Consider the following 21,481-nt stretch of genomic DNA (forward strand, 5'->3'; position numbering starts at 1 on the left):
AACTGAGACCCTGGTAGAGGCTTGCTTGGCTTCTTCAACCTTTTGTGTAAGCCACTTCTGTTTATCCCATTCCAGTCTCCCAGGCCCTTCTTGGGCAGCAAACTGCACACCTTAGTGCCTATTCCATTCAAACGCAGGGTGAGAACTGCCCCTCCCCCTGGGTACTGAGACTGAACTGAGAGCTTTGTTCTTGCTAAGTAAGCGCTCTCCCCTGAGCCGCATTGTCCACTCCCGCAGGTGCCGCTCATGTCAACCAGACCCACGCTCCCTTGCCCCTCTCACCTCAGTTTTGCTCTCAACCACAGGGTCAGATCCATGGAGAGGAGTGACACTGATATTTGCTGGTGTTCAGGACCTAGGAGGGGCATACTCACCATAAGCACCACTCACGGAAGAATTCTCTTTCCACAATGAGAATGCATGCTGCAGGGTAGTCGTCAGCCTGTGTGTGACTCATTCATCAGCAGGTAACTGTGGCCAGAGTGGTGGCTATAGGAATATTTAGTGAACCTTCAAAGCCACATGCAAAGTCACTTCTGCACTCCGATTTAAACGCTACCTTTATCCCAGCTGCCCTCCTGCTGCTGCCTGAGATGAAGGAGAGGGTATCACCCAGGATGTGTTGAATCAGCTGCTGTGACAAGAGAGATAGCAAATGTGACTCAGAAGGTGAAAGGCACAGGGCTTACAAATCAGTCTGTAAGATGGTTTCTTCTGTGGACAGAGCACCCGGCATCATGCGGTGAGCGTCCATCTTCCTAAGCTCCTTTGGTTCTTGGGAATGAGGATGGGCGATAAGGCCTCATACCGAGGACTCGCTGGTGTGTGTTTAGGAAGAAGAAAACTAATACCTTTCTAGTTTGGTAATGAAGGGGATTGAAATGCGCTCTATCAGCCATCTTCTAAGGATGCAGGGAAGGATGTGGATTAACCTGGAGCCATCTACAAGCCGTGTGAAAACTATGGTTAAAAATGTCTGAGTTTTATGAGCTGATGCGAGTTAAGCATATTAAGATAATCTGAGATGCTGGCGTATCGTTTTAGCTGAAGAAAATATGAAAGTGTGCAGCAGACTCCCTTAAAAAGGAAACTTACCAGAGAATATGGCCTCACTTATTAAAACGCATGGCCAGAAACAATGAGAAAGTTTAAGCTTTGCTCTGTGATGTTTATTTCTCCAAGCTGAGGAAGATACTGAGCATAGCCTTGGGCTTCTTTCTGACAGAGCCCTTGCCCAAGCCGCTGGGGTTTCAGTACCCAGGCACCCAGACATCCTCATTCTAAATCCTTTTGTTTTTTTGATACATATGATGTTCTGTCTGTCTTTCAGTCTTTCAGTCTCTATTGCTGTCTTTCTAACTCCCTCCCTCCCTCCTTTCCTTTCCCTGCCTCCTTCCCTTCTTCTCCTTCCCTCCCTTTCTCTCCCTTTCCTTACCTTTCCCTCCCTTTCCCTCCCCGTCCCCTCCCCTCTCCTTCTCCCTCCCCCTTCCCGTCCCCCTCTCCCTCTCCCTCTTCTTCCTTTTCTCTCTCTATGAATGCGTCTGTCTGTGCATGTACTCCTGTGCGCGCCCACGCCCACACATGCTGTTTCTCCGTGTTTTCTTGAGTCTCTACGAATCTAGTTTCACCTGTCCGGCTTTAGAATGCGTTTCATTTCATTTCGGATGCTGATGTGTCCTGGGATTTTTCTGCACTTGTTCTGCATTCAGCAAGGTAGTTACCCGTGGCCTCCAAATTCACCAGCTGTGGAGCTGAGCCTCCCAGGCAGCTCCGCCCAGGGACAAGACTTCTGCTTTGTCTTACCTGCAAATAGCTCCCCTGTGCACATCCGGTTAAGACCTGCTTCTTGTGGCTCAGGAACCCTAGTTTGGGCTCAGCTACTGTCAAACAGGACTACTCCATGGAAAATGTCATTGCGTACAATCAAAGGGGTTATTTTCTTCATACCCATGGCAGTTTCTCTACCTGTTTTGTTATGTGTGGGTCCTCTGAGTAGTGCCTGGGGCTCCTGCTCTAACATGAAGCTCTGCCGCTCGCCAGCTGCTACTTTCCAGCTGCGGGACGCATGTGCGATGTCAAGGATTCACTGGGGCAATAGCCATATTAGGTTTTCGGTTTTCAAAAGTATTGTTAAAATTCAAATGTCACATAAACGTTTGAAAGCCCCTTCCCACACTTATTCATATCTGTCTGCAAGAAATCCATTGGGAATACACAACTATTAGATAAAAAAACAAGTGAGTCACTGTCCCTGGCAGGAAAGTCTACGTGCTAGCCAGAACTTCTCAGCTCTGTGGTTAAAAGAGAATGAAAATAAAAAACAAAACACCTCCCTAGGGCTAGTGCTCTAGCTAAGTAGAACACTTGTCTAGCATGCACGGGGCCTTGGGCTCTCTACTCGGTGCAGAAAAACAAAAACAAAAACAAGAACAACTTCCTGCACATCTTTGGTCTCCCACAAGGAGAGTTTCTGGGCATGGATAAAACCACGCCTGTGGGTCTTTGATGGTCCCACCTGATTTCAGTGACTTGTTTGTCTAAAACGTGTTGTTTTCCTTGTCCAAATTCTTGTCCTGATCATGTCATTATTGATGCCACGCGATGAATGATAATGGCATCCTACTTCATTCCAAAACCCGGTTTGATGGGCTCTCGCCGGATGACATTAATTCTCGATGAGCCGGTTTGCCTAAACTGTTTTCTATTGCTCCAGCGGTCTCATGAACAGCACATTTGTTTATTCAGCTTCTCTAGGCTTGTTCAACACAACTATCTTTTTATAAGTACCTTGTTGAGGACTGCTGAGGACTGAGTAGAACAAATTAAAACTGTCTGTGACTGCAGCGTGGTAGACCCATTTCTTACCCTTTTCTGATACACAAAAAGAATTGCTGAAGAAGATATTCATAATCCCATGAGTACAGTATCTGCTAGCAACCATAGATGCTATTGGTATAACAGTGCGGTCAATGAGTCAATGTGAAATTAGGTCATGCAGCATTCAGCAGCTGGAATTATGCTGTCTTTGTAGTTAGCATAAGATTTTTCTCATTGCCCTCAACCATGTAAAAATAAAAAAGACACATCCTAAGAAATGAGCATTAGATTTATCTGCCACTCTCAGCCCTTCTTGTGCATTAGAATCACCAGTGAGACTTAAAAGTTTCAAAACTATAGTTGCCTAAGCCCCATTTAAGACCAGGGTTACCCCTTCCTTCCAATTCTGCACTCACAGATTCAAGCAACCTCAGATTGCAAAACACTGAAGCATTGGTTCATTTGATTAAGTATCTGTGATAAAAGCAGGAGGACCAGAGCTCAAATCCCTAGCTCCCATGTAAAAAGCCAGTCAGAGTAGCCTATGTTTATATATCCAAGCACCCGGAGGAAGTGGGTGGAGACAAGGAGACTTATGGGGGTTTGGTGGTCTGTCTTTCCCACCAACCAATGATCTCTGTACTCACTCACAGAGCCTGTCTCAAAAACTGAGTAGAGGAGCAATAAGGAAAGATGTATTGCCTCTGCACACATGTGCATGCACATACATATGCACATACAATAAGAATGTACCCATATGCACACAATTCAGAAAGCAAATGTGGTTGCATCTACACTGAACATGTATAAATTTTATTTCCCTATCACCATTCCAAACAATAAAATAAAGCATTTATTCATATAGCACTTGTATTGAATTGGGTATTTATTTTATAATATAAAAATGATTTAGAGAAAACAGGAAAATACATATAATTCCTAAGCAAATGCCATTTTATATAAGGCAATTGAATAGCTATAGACTTTGGGGTCCTGGGTTAAAGGAGGGTTCTAGACCCAATCCTTTTCTGACATTGTGAGAAACAAGACACTTACTCTGTAGTAACAAATCCAAGACTATTGAAAGGGAAATAGTTTTTAATATACCATTCTGCAGAATGCATACCAGCATAAAGAATAGGAAAAAACAGTCATAATGATGATTTGGTACAAGACATTGTTTTTGTTTGGTTTTGTTATGTTTGTTTGTTTGTTTGTTTAGTTGTTGTTGTTTAGATCTTAACATTTAACAAAGGAGCCATCTCTTCCACCCAAGATAATGATTTTAACGTCCCTAATCTCAAGAAATTTCTGTCCTTCGTAAATAGGCTGATACAGCAGAGAATTGCAGTCTTTGTTTCTAATACAGATTCCTTTCCCAAATTCTCTCATCCTACAGGTTCAAGATGAAAGTCTTTAATTTTTTTAAGATTTATTTTATTAGCTGGTATGGTGGCACATACCTTTAATCTCAGCACTTGGGCGACAGGAGCAGAGCAGAAGCAAAGGAATCTCTGAGGTCGGGGCCAGCATGGTCTACAGAGCTACTTCTAGGAGAGCCAGGACTCCACAGGAAAACCGTGTCTTGGAGGGAAAAATATTCATTTTTGCATACATGTCTGTCTGTGTGTGAGTGCTCACATGCGTGCATGCGTGTGTGTGTGTGTGTGTGTGTGTGTGTGTGCCTAAAAGTAAGTGCAACACTTTTGGAGGCTCGTCTCAGGCTGGGATATAGATGCTGTTTTGGTTTCTTTCTGTTGCTGTGTTAAAGCACCATGACCACGGCAATTTGTTGAAGGAGGAATTTTACTGGGGCTCATGAGTCCAGAGAGGTGAGAGACAGACCATCATGGTGGGTAAGTGACATCTTGGTGACTGTAGGAAACTGAATGCTCACATCTTGATCTGCAAGCATGAAGAAGAGGGAACTAGCTGGGAAGAGTGCCAGGCTCTGGATTCTCTGCCACTGGAGACATATTTCCTCCAGCAAGACTACACCACCCAGCAGTTCCCAAAGTGCACCACCAACTGGTGACTGAGTGTCCAAATGTCAGAATCTAGGAGGGCCATTCTTAGGTAAGCCAGCACAGATAGGGGTCCAACTCTCTGTTTCAAGTATCCGTCTATGGGAGAGCTGTCCTTACAACACCAAAATACCTCTGAGAAGACCAGTCATGGTAGCTGTCTAAGGTCAGTCTTGCAGACTTGGGACGGATGTGGACATCTCTAATAGGCCTCTGGGATATGATGTGAATGACTGGTCAGAGACTTCAGAGCTGAGCTGTAGATTGGGTATAGCAAAGCCAGCCTTTAGAGAGAGATTTTTATCCCAGAGATAAATTTGACATTTCACGTACTTAGTATTTTATGAACCTTTTCTCAATTAGTTTCATTGACATAAATAGTCCACGTGATCATCTCTAAGAACACTCTGATAGGTTCTTGGAATTACGACGTGGTAACAGGTGCTCCCACTTCATTGAGCATTGAAATAGAACACACAAAGTCATTCCAACCATTGTTTCAAAACTCATTGCCGGAAGAGTGAGGCTCCAGCAGGCTGATAAGAGGGGTGTTAACCATTGCATACACTAGTAAGATCTTGCTGAAAGGACCCAAATATAGCTGTCTCTTGTGAGACGATGCCGGGGCCTAGCAAACACAGGAGTGGATGTTCACAGTCAGCTATTGGATGTATCACAGGGCTCCCAATGGAGAAGCTAGAGAAAGTACCCAAGGAGCTAAAGGGATCTGCAACCCTATTTTTGGAACAACATGATGTACTAACCAGAACCCTGGAGCTCTTGTCTCTAGCTGCATATGTATCGAAAGATGGCCTAGTCGGCCATCAATGGAAAGAGAGGCCCATTGGACTTGCAAACTTTATATGCCCCAATATAGGGGAATGCCAGGGCCAAAAGAATGGGAATGGGTGGGTAGGGAAGTGGGGGGCGCTATGGGGGACTTTTGGGATAGTATTGGAAATGTAATTGAGGAAAATATGTAATAAAAATATTAAAAAAAAAAAGAGGGGTGTTAAAAAAAATAAAGATTTGAATCAGTTTTACGGCTTAAATTGTCTGCAATTAATTCCTTTTGCCATAGTCTTGGAAATTTAGTGCATTAAGAAAATGAAATAAAAGTTTATGGGCTGGAAAGATGACTCCGCAGTTAGGAACTCTTGATCTTGCAGAGGATCGGGGTTCAGTTCCCAGCATCCACAGAGAGGTTGACATTTACCTGTCACTCCAGTTCCAGGGGATCCGATGCCCTCTTTGGACCTCTAGGTGACACATGTGCTGCACAGACATACACTCAGGCAAAATTTTCACATGAATAAATAAATTAAAAAACTATTTTGTATATCATTATAAATAATTATAAGTAAATAAAATTATTTTGTATAACATTATAAATAATCATGAATAAATAAAATTATTTTGTATGACACATGATAGATAAACATTAAGAGTCCTAAAAGTAAAAAGGGATGAGCAAATATGTCTATCATCTGCATATCTTCCCTGAGGTCAGAAGAAACTTATTTTAAAATGATTCAATATGTGGAAGGATGCTTTGGGCATTCAAGGGTAAATAGCTTTCTACGTTCAAAAAGGAAGGAGGCCTAGTGTTTGTACCCAGGAAAAACACATCTCAAAACTTACTCAGAATACAATTATCCAAGAAGAGAGTAAGAAAAGCAAGAGGAATTAGACTAACATGAGCTCACTGGAGTAAAAATTGCACAGATTGAAATGCCATCAGTCTCATCGCATGTGAATGGGATTTTGTTTGATGCTATGCTAAATTCTTTGGCAAACATCTCATCTGATGCTTGGATTCTCTCAGCTGCCCCTTTCCAGTTGCCTCCAGCTCACAGCAGGTCACCTCTGGTGACAAGAATCCGTCCTCTTGATACTAAGGACACCTTCTATTTTTGTTCTGAAGGTTAGAAAATTACTTTTCCGTGTTGACTCTTTATCCACCTCTCTATTGCTCCTATCTCGAGCTCAGTGATGTGGACCATGTCTAATCCTTCACAGGTATGTGAACTTTCACCTATTTGAAAATTGCTGCTGGAATGAAATTTGATGGAGACATGGGTGAAGTTTTCTGCTGGGGCCTAAGAAACAAACCATAAAGACAAGAATGGAATAGCTCGATCCAGCCCACATGCTTCAGCGGGATTTGGACCGAGGCTGAGGCTACCAACCCATAATCTAGGGCAGAGTTGACCTCGGAAGTCCTTGACATGGCAAGACTTGACTTTTACATCAAATACCCCTTGCTTCTTCCACATGCCATACTCTAGTCTGTTAAGAACGTTCAGGGATCAATTTTTTTCCACGACAGTACCCCCTTTCAGGATGAACTATATACCTACTTTACCTCCTGTCCTTAATAGGATGTTTGATTTGGCCTGGAGTTTTCTATGGTAGCATTTATATTAAGATCTACAAATGTGCAATTTTTCACTGATTTTTTTTAACTAAATAAAATAAAAAGCCAAATGTATTTCTATTACTAACAGCAAAATTAATATAAAAAATAGTAATGTTTCAGCTTACAGTTGTAATTTCTGGGATGAGGGAATATCTCAGCAATAGAGCAATTGGCAAGCTTGGACAAAGTCCTGGAAACCCCCCCCCCCAACATCGAGAACAAAAGGGAAAAAAAGATCTCATTATTTCTCTTCAAAACATAGCCTTATTTAACATAGTTGCTGGTGCCAAAGATATTTTGGTGGGTTAAGAACTCATTGCTTCCTTCCCAAAGACACGGGTGTGTTAAAAACAGCTCTGAACAGTACCTAGCTAGCAAGCATCTGTCTGTTTCTTTGATTCAGCACATTTCCTCATCAGGTTTATGTTTCCAGTCTTTCTTTCCTCCAAATATTTACAAACCCTTCATACGTTCTTCTTGCTGTTTAACAAAAGGCATCTTGTGGGCTCCAGGCAGCAGCGTGTAACTGGAGCTCCGCATCTTGCCTGCCTGTGTTCCTCTGTCTCCTTTGTGGGCACTGTGCATGGCTGGCCGTACTGAGCCTCATGCCCTCTCCAGATGGCAGTGAGCTCCGCCACTGCCTGCCTGCCAGCTTCTCTCTGATAGCCTGCGAAACCGTGGCCTTTTAACAGGACCAGATTTAAAAGATGAGGCACAACTTGAGTAGGAAGATGACCCAAAAGGCAGGTGTGTAGTGTGCAGTCATTATTTACAATTGTTTCTTCACTCACATTTTCAGTAATTAGCTTTGTTTGGTTGATTTTTCTTCCCTTCCAAACTTTTCATTTCACATTCCCCCCTCCCCAAGCTAATCATAAAGTGATAGGCACACCTGTTTTTGTTTCGTCACGTGGGTTTAGACCAACAGAAACACTACTGACTTACTCTGTTTATTCCTTGATCATGAACACAGGAGACTGCATCATTGTTTTGCTCCAGGTTGGGCCTCATCAACTGTAACTGGGAAACGCCTCCTATTCAGACTCTATCTTTCTTTCTTCCTTTAAATAAAGAAGAAGAAGAATTAGCATAAAAATAATAGGTTTCAGGATTGGAAGGATATCTCCATCAATAAAGAACTTGCTTCAATCGAAACATAAAACTTGGTTCTGCTCTTAGGATTCACAAGGAAGGACCTATAGGAGGGTTTGGAGAGAGGAAAATGAAGGCAGAAATGATGTGATTATATTATCTCAAAAATAAAAGAAATATTTTGTAATAAAATCTGGGCAGGGTGGCATGTGCTTCTAACCACCTAGATTTCTCAAATGAGAAAACATAATATTTGTCTTTCGGAGTTAAACTTATCTCAGTGAACATGGATTCTACATCCAACCATTTTCTTGCACAACTCATTGTATTCTTCTTCCTCAGGGCAGAGCAAAAGTCCAGGGTGAAGACTGTATTGTCTTTATCTACTCAGCTTCCTGTACAAATACCTTTGTTTCATCCTGGAGCTCTACGTTGGTACATATGAGGAAAGTTGCCAGCCAGCTTTTACTGAGGGCTTCCTGCAAGACGGACCCTGTGCCCAAAACTTCGCAGCCACAAATCTGGTCAACCTCTTTTCTACAACTGTATCAAGAAGTTGCATCTTCATAAGAAGTCTGAAATGCCAGGAATCATCCCCAGCCTCAAGGGCTTTTGAACGCCCACCTTACTTCCTGCAGATTAGATCACATTCTGGGGGCCGTTCTTAGCAACTCTATCCTCAAGATGGCCAACCCTGGAGACTCTGCTGACGCCAGCTTGGGATGAGGCTCCCCATGCCAGCGGTTGTGGAAAGTGGAGATTTTGCTAATATAATAACCACCGTGGGACCCAGGTTGCCACAAAGCAGCGAACAGACTGGGTTTTGCCTTCACTGCGAAGATGGCCCACCCAGCAACTCCTCGGGGTAGAGAGAACTCTAAGAAGGAAGAAGCCACTGAGATATCCACTCTCATACCCCAGCCTCATTTCAAAGCTAGGGATCATAGCTCCAGCCTTCAGAAAAGAGACTCAAAAGGAGCAAAAAGGAAGAGTGCAGGGCTGCTAGATAGACTCCATCCAGGGACCGAGCCTGTGACGAATCCAGCCCCTGGCAAGAGCCCGACAGGCAGGTGTAATCAGCAAATTTCTCCGGAGACATCAGAGCAGATCCCTCAGCAAGCACAGCTTCTAAATTTGTGCTCAAGAATGATTAATCTGTTTAAGCAAATTCCTTGAGCATAATTAAGATGCCCTAATCAAGGAAGAAGATTATTATGCGGCAGCCTTAGGCACTGATTTGGTGGCAAGAGCCTGTGACCACAAGGCCTCAATAACTTGGTGAGGTAGTGAAGGTGACAGAGTGGCTTAGGCTGCAGGGAGGTGACGGGGGCTTGGGGGGAAGGTTAGGCCACTGGGAAGCCGAGAATATTTAAGGAATGGAAGAATATAAAAGCCAAGGGATCCACGGGTGAAACGGCAAGGCTAGTTGGTAAAGGGGCCACCTCAGTGCTGGTGGGAGGAGCAGCAATGCTTGCTGGGTAACCGATAAAGAGAAGTGATACCAGCTATCTGTATCCCTGGAGGCTTCTGTAGCTGGGAGGGAATGTCAGCATCCCCTGGACAATGTTGCAGAGAGGGGCTGGTTGGGATATGGACATAGAAGTATTTCCTTTGACCGAGCATCCTCTTTTCTGATGGAAACAGGCTGCGATGTGTAGGATGCACATCTTTTAGGATGTGTAGGATGTGTAGGGTGCACTGTCTTTTAGTGAGTGAGACAAGCATGTCTTCACCCAAGTCACCCAAACTCCAGGTGTCACAATGGCACCTGGGCTTGCTCTCATTTTGTCCAATCACTTATACAGGGAGGGATGACCTGACCTCCCCTCTGGTGTCAAATTGCCTCATAGAGCTGTGAGATGCGCTGTGATGGGGGCTGGTTTAGTGGGAGACAGAGAAAGCCCAGGAGAGTGGACGCAGAGCTCTGTAAGAGTGCTTAGTGGGTGTCAAGTGCAGTCTGCCCCCGACACTGTCTCTGCCATCGCCACATGTCACTCTGGGCTTTTCCACAGCATAGTTCTGACCTTGCTAGTCCCATTTCTTCAAATCAGATGCCTCAGGCCGGGCTCCAGTCTCTGATGGAAACTTACAGCTCTCAGTCGGCTCTCTAATTTCCTTCTTAACCCACATGAGGCCGATTAAATTAAGCACTCTTGAAACGTGGGCTCTTGAAACAGAAGCGATTCATAGGGCTGCGTGGTCAGAATAGGAAAGTGGGTGCTGAGCCCACTCCTCTCCTTCCTTAGTCCTAGAGACTGGAGTCAGCTACCTTTGGACCTCCATTGACATACAGGGAGTCAAATAAGGGTTCGGGGTTGGAGAGAGAGGATGCAGAGGCACGTGGGACCTGGCAGGTAGCATCCCTACAGGTATCTTTGATCTGCTCAGCAGCCCAGCTCCAGGTTCACACTCATATGGGGGAGGGGAAGGTTGAGAAGAGGGATTTAGAGTTGTGTGTGAGGTGGTACCTGTATGTTAAAGATAGTTTCCCCCCTCTCTTCCTCACTCCTTTCTCTCCTTCCTTCCTTCCTTCCTTCCTTCCTTCCTTCCTTCCTTCCTTCCTTCCTTCCTTCCTTTCTTCCTTCTTTCCTTCCTTCTTTCCTTCCTTCTTTCCTTCTTTCCTGCCTCCCTCCCTTTCTTCCCTTTTTTCCTGCCTCCCTCCCTTCCTTCTTTCCTTTCTTCTTTCCTGCCTTCCTCCCTCCCTTTCTTCCTTCTTTCCTGTCTCCCTTCCTTCTTTCTTTACTTCTTCCCTCCCTCCCTCTCTCTCTGCCTCTCTCCCTTTCTCTCTTCCTTTTCAGTGTTGAAAAGTAAACCCCTGGGCCATGTGTGTATTAAGCAAGCACTCTGCCGCTAACCAACATGCTTAGTCCATTGTTGTAAGTTTCTAGGACCTCAAGGTAGGTCTGCAGCTGTCAGGAGAGGGGAGCATATCACTCTCAAAATATCCCAGTCATTCTTCAGAGACCCCATCAATGCAAGTTCCCAGGGCAAATGTCTTTCCTTTTCTGTGAGGTGAGCTGCGATGAGAGCAGCCATAGCCCCTCTAAAAGCCCTAGCTTGGCTCTCTATCCCTCCCTGTACCAACCTCCACTGTCTAATTCAAAGGTCCCTGTAGAAGCCGCTTTCTTGATTTCCATTATAATGTTTCATGTGGCTTGATGACTAATATCGAAGACAGATTCCAACTCCCTAAAGAGTGTCGCTGTGGAGCAGTGTCAACAGCATTATGCTCTGCAAACACCAGATATGTTTAACTCAAATATTGAAATACAGATGCTCTGTTTTGGTGCTGAGTGCAAATGAAGACGCTTTGCTGCCTGCCAGGGGTGAGAACTAGTAAACACTATCAACAGTGTTAAATAAAACACAAACATTTCACCCTGGACGATTCCATCAGAGTCTTGCATAGTGAGTGACCTTGATTGTTTTTTTAAATTGACAGTGCGTTGACTCCTTGCCTCCTCCAAAGGACTATCTTCCCCTCCCCCAAACTCAGCTGCCGCGCTCATCTCCTGAAGTATGAATCTCTTGGAAGTCTTGGAAGCTGAACAGATGTGATGGATGCTGGAGACAGCACTTCCACGTGGCCAAGTCAGAACTCAGTGTTGTCGTGGGTGATAGAACATGTAGTATTTCTCCTGGATTCCTGGAGATTCTGGGATAAAACTCAATGACACATACCATTTTATTTACCCCAAGCCAGATATACACTAGGGGCAATTGAAGACACTCAGAGCACTCAGAGGTGTGAATGAGTCATGTCTTCAGTCTCACTTTGTATTTCAAAACAACATGCTTCGATGCAAAGGCACTCCAGGCTTTTTTTTTTTTTTTTGATGTCCTCGAGGAATGCCTCTGCTATTTGCCTTCTTGCCTCAGCCTCTGCCTCTCTCCACATTGCTGTGTAGGAGTCCTTGCATTGATGGGCTATTTCAGGATATTCTGTAACTGTCTATCTTCCAGAGGGACTGGGACAACAGGAATTGGGGAAGGGGTGTAATATCAGTGTCATGGGGAGGGGGAGGGAAGACTGATATGATTCTGTCATTGGTCCTCTTATCTTTCCAGGCTCTGGTCACCCTTGCAGGACCTCACTCTTCAGGCCTGGGCTTGACAGATCTGGTTTTAGGCAGCATGCTTTCATTAATGCTTTCCTGCTTTAGCTTGGTAAATAATTCCTCTACGAAACACACTTTGCTCAACTGTATCATCCTGCGACTTGACTAATGCAATATTGATAAGGTTTGGGACACACTGTTCCAAAATGGAGTATCTTTGCATAGTGAATATTTTAGGCTAAAGAAAGTTGATGGGCCGGAGAGATGGCTCAGCGGTTAAGAGCACTGGCTGCTCTTCCAGAGGTCCTGAGTTTAATTCCCATCAACCATATATATGATGGCTCACAACCATCTGTAATGGCATCTAGTGAAGTCATCTAGCAGCAGGTGTGTATCCAGGTAGAACACTCATACACTCATAGATAAGATAAATACATCTTTTAAAAGGACAATTAAGGAAAGCAGGCATGTTGTTTCCCCTTCCTCTTCCCCTTTCCTTCTTTCTTGAAGCAGTTAAGAGACCATGGACAATATCCTGACCTTGTGCTGAAGCAGTTCATAAGGCTCTCATGTACGAGATGACCTCCCTATTCTAGAGGGGAAGTACAGCTTTATCTCTAAAGATGAGGGTCCCAGGGAATATTAGCCAGAGAGTCTCACTGAGACCCCTTCCTCTGAGTATATTGCCAGCAAAAGGAGTTCTTTCTGACCTGTCAGCTTGTTCCTGGAGTTTGGAGGTCTAGAACTAGTATATGTACTTCTTGGTCTCTTATCCAAAGAACTGAAAGTATAGGCTCACTGAGACTTGCAAAGGAAGCAAGATAATTATATTGGAGCAAAGTGATATTGCAGATCAAAGAGGGGATATGTCAAGATGTACAGAGGATCATGTGAGCAAGAGTACTCAGGTCCAAATGATTGCTCAGGAAGGAGTTCATGAGTAAGGGGCAGAGTTTGTGAGTTTCTCTATTTGAATTGATAGGTTGAATTATATAAACATGTCTTGATTGTGCATGCCCTTTCCCAAAATGCATCTGATTTCAATCATATGTATACTCAATTACACTTAAGTGTAAGAAGGTAAACAGAGGACTCTCCTTTAAAAGTTACTGGAGGATACAGTTTTGTTTACTGTCCACACACCCCAAATCAGTCCAGGCCAGATGAGCCTTTCTATTATTCCTTTTCAAATAGTTGGGGATATTCTTGAACATTGTCTAATTTTTATTGTTATCACTAACAAGAAAACAAGAATAACTGCTCAGAGGTGGGAGCATCCGTGCCCTGACGCAAGTGCAGGGGTGACAAGAAGGTTCTGAGGTAGCTAGGGGCAGTGTTTTGGTGGCTATATGTGCATAGAGCGTGCAGATGAAGCAACTAGGTAGTTAAGAGCATTATTATGAGGGGTTTGTCCATAAACCAAAGTCATGCGGGGTTCCAGGAGTCCTAATCTACCTCTTATGCTTTCCTGCCTCAAAATGCCTTAATGATGGTCCCTCTCCATCACACCCAGATAAAAACACACATGTTGAACTACTTCTTTCATCTTTAATTTTGTCATGAAGGTACTCCTACTACACAAGACTTACTGTTCAGTGACTGTGTGTGCTTTCTTCGATACTTTGTTATTTCTTAGGAGGGGCCTCAGTGGTGAACGTAGAGTGTACAGTGCAAAAATATCTCTCACCCTGTACAATATAAAATATTGAATTGGATCTGACCCGATTCTTTTGATGCCTTTGCTTTGTGTCCGCTTTAACAGTAGACTGAGTTTTTGCTCAGTAATCCAGTCTCTTGCAAGGGCCAGTTGCAATGCAAGGAGCCATTTCTGTAGGCAAGAGTGTCTGTTCTGCATTCTTACATGGAGGCAGAAGCAGCTGATAACCCAACGTGGGAGCCCAGGACAAGTGTGTTAGTAAGCAAAGCAGTCACCACTTGCCATACCAAAATTCAAAGAGAATTACCATTTCTCATGTAGCATTACAGAAAACCATACCCATTTTTATTACAAAAATCTAATCAAATTAAAATGATTTGCATTTCAGTATTATAGCTGGAACCACCTAAACCCCAAGCAGCTGGGTTTTCCTTGATTGAATCATTTGAAATGGGAAGACTTCCTGGAAATCTGGGACACACCTTCCACACGAATCATCAATGAAGGAGATGCATTATAGGCATGGCTATAGGGCAACCTGGTGGGGACCTTTTCTCAGTTGAGGTTTTCTCTTTCTAAAATGACTCCAGCTTGTGTTAACTTATCATGAAACTGGTCAAAAGATACCAGCTCTCAAAATAGACCTGGGAAAACTACAACAAAACAAAACAAAACAAAACAAAACAAAACAAAACAAAACAAAACTGCACGGTGACACATGTCTGTAATCCCAGGAAGTCAAAGCAGGTCTGGAACTCAAGATCAGCCTAACTACTTAGGAGAGTTTGAGGATGGGATGGATTTTATGACCCATACGTTTCTAGGACTCTATAACTGTTATATCATAACCAAATGAGCACGCTTGTATCTCATCACTGAATGGGAAAAGATGCACTACCTACTGTGGACAAGGAAAGGTATTTCCAAGGCAAAGGCATTCGAGGAAGCATTCAGGTCGTCCCCTATATCTTCACCCAGGAGTAGGCAGGTTTCTCCAGCATGCTCAGGTTAGAGTCATAATCTAAAAAGAAAAAAATAGTAGACAAACTCCCCCAAGTGTGTGTGTGCGTGGGTATCTAGCTAGAAGGCTCAGAACATGCATTGGTATTATTAAAGGGACAGAGATGCCTCTGGGCATGCCCAGCTTGCACCAGCAAGTTTTAGCTGATAAAAAAGAGAAGGAGAGATTGACTTCCAGGGTGGTTGTACAAGCTTGCAATCCCACCAGCAGTGGAGGTTCCTCAGAAAATTGGACATAATATTACAGGAAGATCCAGCAATACCTCTTCTGGGCATATACCCAGAAGAAGTTCCAACTGGTAAGAAGGACACATGCTCCACTATGTTCATAGCAGCCTTATTTATAATAGCCAGAAGCTGGAAAGAACCCAGATGTCCCTCAACCGAAGAATGGGTACAGAAAATGTGGTACATTTAAACAATGGAGTACTACTCAGCAATTAAAAACAATAGATTTGTGAAATTCTTGGACAAATGGATGTATCTGGAGGATATCATCCTTAGTGAGGTAACCCAATCACAAAAGAAGTCATTAGATATGCCCTCACTGATAAGTAGATACTAGCCCAGAAACATAGAACACCCAAGATACAATTTGCAAAACACAAGAAAATCAAGAAGAGGGAAGACCAATGGGTGTATACTTCATTCCTCCTTAGGATTGGGAATAAAATACCCATGAAAGGAGTTACAAAGACAAAGTTTGGAGCTAAGACGAAAGGATGGACTATCCAGAGACTACCCCACCCGGGAATCCATCCCATAATCAGCCACCAAACCTAGACACTATTGCACAATGCCAGAAAGATTTTGCTGAAGGGACCCTGTTATAGCTGTCTCATATGAGGCTATGTCAGTGCCTGGCAAATACAGAAGTGGATGTTCACAGTCATCTATAAGATGGAACACAGGGCCCCCAATGGAAAAGCTAGAGAAAGCACCCAAGGAGCTGAAGGGGTCTGCAACCCTATAGGTGGAACAACAATATGAACTAACCAATACCGTTAGAGCTTGTATCTCTAGCTGCATATGTAGCAGCAGAAGATAGCCTAGTCGGCCATCATTGGGTAGAGAGGCCCCTTGGTATTGCAAACTTTATATGCCTCAGTACAGGGGAATGCCAGGGCCAAGAAGTGGGAGTGGGTGGGTAAGGGAGCAGGGCAGAGGGAGGGTATAGGGAACTTTCAGGATAGCATTTGAAATGTATATAAAGAAAGTATCTAATAAATTTTTTTTTTAAAAAAAAGAAAGAGAAGGAGACTTTGAAGGAGCATTAACAGGGGAGCCTACCCCGGGACGTGCTGCATAGAGTAGTCAGTAACCATATAAGCACATTGGCATGAGGTGAATGTCACAACAGTGGCAAAGTTTGTCATTCATTCTGGTCCTAAAATACTACCTTGGCTACAGCTAAACAAGGGGTACGGACCAACAAGACAAAGCTTTGGCTCCCAGAATCCTCCTTTATATCAGAAAGAAAGCTAGGACACCTGCATATGCCTGGCTGCTCCTCCAGAGGATGGCATAACTCATTTAGAGATGTGTTCACTAGTCGTTTCTATATCTGGGCCAATTCAGGAAAATCTTATCAATAGCTTATTTTTCCCCTTCAGAACGGAGGTTAAAAAAACAATCTTGTTGAGTTCCCCAAGGGAAAAAAATTTAAAACTTGGTTTACTTAATTTATTAGTGTCAGTGAGAAAATAAACATGGCTTTTCAGTCACTTGTTTGTTCCTCTTTGGTGATGTTTAGGGAATAGATGCTTAGAGACGGCGTAGACAGACAGAAAAAAAAAAGTGTGGAGTGTGCTGTGCACACTGGAGATAGAACTACGGAGATAAAAATTGTACGCTGCAAAACCTCAGAGGAGAGGACCGCAAAGTTCTCACCAAAGCTGCAAGGCTTAAGCTGATGACTCCGTCTATAGAGGTGCTGATCTACGTGAACAGTCACTTGACTCCCCACAAACATGCACAACTGTTAAATGGACAATAAGATTAAACTACAAAAACATGAGAAAAAAAATCCACCTCTCACCTGTACTCTGGACATATTTGTGATCTTAGCATAAGGGAGACGGAGGGAGGCAGAAAGACTCCAAGAATTTTGGGCTACAGAGTGAAGGCTAGGACAGTTGGGGTTATAGCGCAAGACTCTGTTGTCAAAATGACCTTGGGGGGGCACAAGGGACAAAAAACCCAAAACATTACAAAAGCACATACCCCCCCCCCCACCAGCTCCCCAAGTTTTCTCCGAGGCTATTTTCCTGGACATTCCTCACGCTCTTTTTGACAAATACAAAAAGTAAACTGAACACAAGGTAGAGGGTTGGAGTGGGGCTGGGGGAGAGGCAGGTAGGTAGAGAAAAATGGGAGGGAGAGGCCAAGGGACAGGGCAGTGGGGAGCATTTCCTGGACTCTCCAAATTCTCTGGAGGAGGGTGGGCATATCCCTGGAGCCACACAGGGCCCCTGGGAAGCTCTGTGATGTTTTCAAGCACAAAGCCTCCCTGTGCTCCCTAGCTCAGAGGTGGAGGTGCAGGATTTGCTGAGAGCAGCAACCTAGAGTCTGCGCTTCAGCCTAGGCATTAGGCTACGAAGATCGGAATGGAGTGGCAAATGGTGTGGGTGACATCAACAGCATTTGGCAGCATTTGCTGAAGATAATTTGAGAGAAAGAGTCAAGTTGACAGCCTTTCTTTCACAGCAAAATTGCCTGGTTCTGGTGCTATGTAGTTTCTGGCTCTCCTGCCTAAATGGGTATCACAGTAATTCCAACGGGGCTGTTTACGTGAGCAGAGCAAGCTGACTCCTTGGTAACAAGCTGGGGTTGCAAAGCCCTCCAACTGACACTCAAGGACCATCCAGAGGAGACTTTTCCTCCACACTCCACACAGGAGGGGAAGTTCTCTGGAAACAGTGCCCTTCCTTAGGAGCATATTTACATTCACCGAGCTAACGGTTTTTGTCCAGTAATACATTTAAATTGCTTTCCATTCTAGAGTTAAGCTCGCGATCACGTTTCTGAAGGCGGCGTCTTTTCCTCTGTGCAGCCAGCAATTTCCTCAAGTGTGGGACGAGAGCATTGTCCTTTTGAAGTCATCTGAAACAGACCTGGTCTCTGCACTCTCAGGAGAATATTCTCTGGATGATAACTGTGGCCAAATTCAATGTTCAAATGAACAGAAGCCATCCTGGGCTCTCCTCCTCTCTCTGTTTCCCCAGAGGCCATATTGCAGGGCAACACTGCTCGTATAGATCTGGGGGAAAGCCAGACTTCGAGCCTCTGAGGATGCAAGAGTCTTGAGTCAGCTGTAGGAAGGGCAAGGAGATTGAAGGGACTGTCTTCAGTGGTTTATAAACAGCCACATTTACCTTATATGGCTATCACAGAGAAGGCTTTTAAGGAATGAACAGCATTAGGTTTAGTCAACCTTGCAGTAGTGATTGCTCAGTAAACGGGCAGCTCATGGCCAATGGAGGGAGAAGAGAAGATTGTTTTCAAATTGGAGGAGGTGGATGAGGCTGGCACGTGAAACTGAAGCACATGTAATTCTGTTTCAACATCCTGGGTCATTAGTGCAACTCAGGTGCTTAAAAATAGTCCTTTTATGAGACCAACAGAGACAGGCTTGGGTCTAGCTCCACAGTAGCATGCCTTCTGAGCATGTGCAAGGCTTCATGTTTGATCCTCAGCTGAACAGAACAAAGGCAAGGAGGAAAAGAGTGCATTCCTTGGCTCTCAACTTGTAGATAGTGGTCGCTTCCCTCTCCTTCTCAGGGGATACGGCCCACAAACACCTGGAACCCAGAATACTAAGCCCTATGCATTATAATTTTTCCCATATACACATATGATGATTGCTAGCCATAGTGAGAAATTAATAACTAGTAAAATATATTATAATTAAACTGAAAGGTTTAAGAAAAGGTTTTAATAAAAGGTGCAGCATTTACATAGAAGATCCTGCAGATTGATTGAAGTTCCGTGGTTGTGAGTAGGAATGTTTTATATCAAGATCCAAAATTACACTGGGTGATTTTTAGCCTTAATAACCACTTACCACTTCTCCCTTTGACTACCCTGTAAAATGATGGACTGCATTAAGTGGCTAAGTTATTAGCAGACTACTAGTTTCCTCAAGTCCATAATCTAAGAGTATCATCCCGTAGTATCTGAGACCGATAGCATAGACTTCGCCCTGATTGCCACGCCCATGTATTTGAGTAATGCTTTATGATTTTCTCTTGTTCTGTGACAATAGAAATTCATGTAAATGCTTCTATGGCAAACCTGCTATTCTGAGCAACCGACACGCATGTTCCTAGGTCACTCAGTTTTGGTGCAGAATAAACGGTCTCCCGTTCCCTTTGGAGTAAGAAAGCTGTGCTTGGTGCTAGCATACAAATGCCCTGGGGTATATTTATTTCTGGAATTTCTCAACTTAATATCTTCAGACCTTGGATAACCTCCAGTAACTGCCAGTGCAGAAAGTAAATCCAGGGCAAGAGAGGAGGACAGGAGAGGCCATTGTCTTTACGAAAACAAGTTTCCAACTTCTGCTTAATTCTCATCTTACATGGCGAGAGGTTCAAGGGTAAAATGGCTTAAGAAAAGCTAAAGAAAGCTAGCATCCAAGTGAAATACTTTTACCCAATGATAAATTTTACAAAGCAATCACAAAGAGCCTAAGAGCTGAGGACTGTGCAGCCTAAACCCAGGTCCTGCCTGTGTAGTGTTTCACAGGCTGGGAAGGCAGCCAGGGCTTTTCTGTTGAGCGGCTTACATCTTCCAAGTCTGCAGGTCAAGCTCCCTGCTGGGCGTGGCCTGCCTTGTCTCTGAATGCCAGCCAAGCCCAGCCACTCCCCTGGAAACATTATTCATTAGCTACTGGAATGTCACTGCCACTCTGTGCTGCTGCTGTTCTCTGCAGTAGGCTCAAAAGCTAGGACAGATTCTAACGAAAATAGATCTTTGGCTGAAGAGCAGGTGTTGGTGGTGGCAGGCTAGAATGTCACACAGAAGCAACTCAGAAAGGGAAAAGTGCACACCCAGACCAGAAAACCATTTGCTTTTTAAAACGAGACATATGGAGTATTGAATGTGTGGGTAGGAGTGAAAGAGAAACCCCCAAAAAGTAATTCACATGGATAAATGCCCATATACAGAACAAAAATTCTTGATCTGATTTCAGTTCCAAAGTATCCTACAAGGAAAGGCTGGATGTCCAAGAGTCAGCTGCTCTGCCTTCAGGTCAAGATGGTCAAGAGGCCAAAATGGGTAGGCCTGGGGACTTGTCTGATCATAGCTGTCTTCTCTGCTGCATCAGCCTTGGTCTTCTACACACACACAGGACCTGAGACGAGCTACCACTTCAGCTATAATCATTCCTAGTGCTCTTTAAAACTGGATTAATAAATCCTCCCCCTTTGTTACCCAGAGGCTTTGGTCTGAGTACCATGGATAAGAAATATTAATAGGTACCGAAAGGAAGCCTAGTTGACAGAATATAAGAATATGTGGAAGTAGCACAGCCATTGAGTTTACAATCTAATCAGGTAATGGAGGACACTGGGGCTTTTGCTAATATTCATGGAATCAGCAAGACAGCACAGCACTGTTGGATACAGGCCTGCAATCCTCCTTTATCCACACTGACTGCACTTGACCAACCGATATTAAATGGGTTGGTAACAGATGTCACATTTCCAGGTCCTTATGATAAGGTTCTTTGCTTAGCTCAACCTCAGGTTCATGCCAAAAGCTTGCATTATTACCTTCTGTGGAGCCATTAGAGGAACACTGGGTGACATCAGTGCTGCTAACATTGTAAATATGAGAGATCTCAAACAAGCAATGTCTCCGGGGAGCATAGACAGGGACCTATTCAACCTTATGTGTTCTACATTTTCCCTTTAGAGGCAGGAGGTATTGTATACTGCGGAGGTCTCAAATCCTAATAGTTCTTATTTATTTTATTTATTTTCATCTTTTGCATGAATACCTTTCCATAGCAAGGCTGCCACTCTACAGGTCTTAAGAGCAAGGGGTTATAAAGGAGAGACACATATGGTTAACTGCCCCTAGTAGTTGAACAGGTAGCATTTGGTTTGGATTCTGTGGATCACAACACTCAAACATAAGCAGTTAAAACAATTATTCTCTTTACCCCCCAAATCTCTTCTATCTAAACAAGGTTTGTTGTAAAGTTTAGGTCACCTTAAACGTCACAGTGGCCAAGATCCAAGGTGGGATCTTACCAGAGGTGGTGTGACTACATCCTTGTAACAAGGTCACTGAGTATCAGCATCCAAGGCATCAGGCTGGTCAGAGCACGTATGACACATCAATCAAATTTGTCTGTCTCTGCCGGTTCCAGAGGTGGCTGCTGAAG

The sequence above is a fragment of the Mus caroli genome, chromosome 16 (genome assembly GCF_900094665.2).
Source record: "Mus caroli chromosome 16, CAROLI_EIJ_v1.1, whole genome shotgun sequence".
NCBI classification, from domain to species: domain Eukaryota; kingdom Metazoa; phylum Chordata; class Mammalia; order Rodentia; family Muridae; genus Mus; species Mus caroli.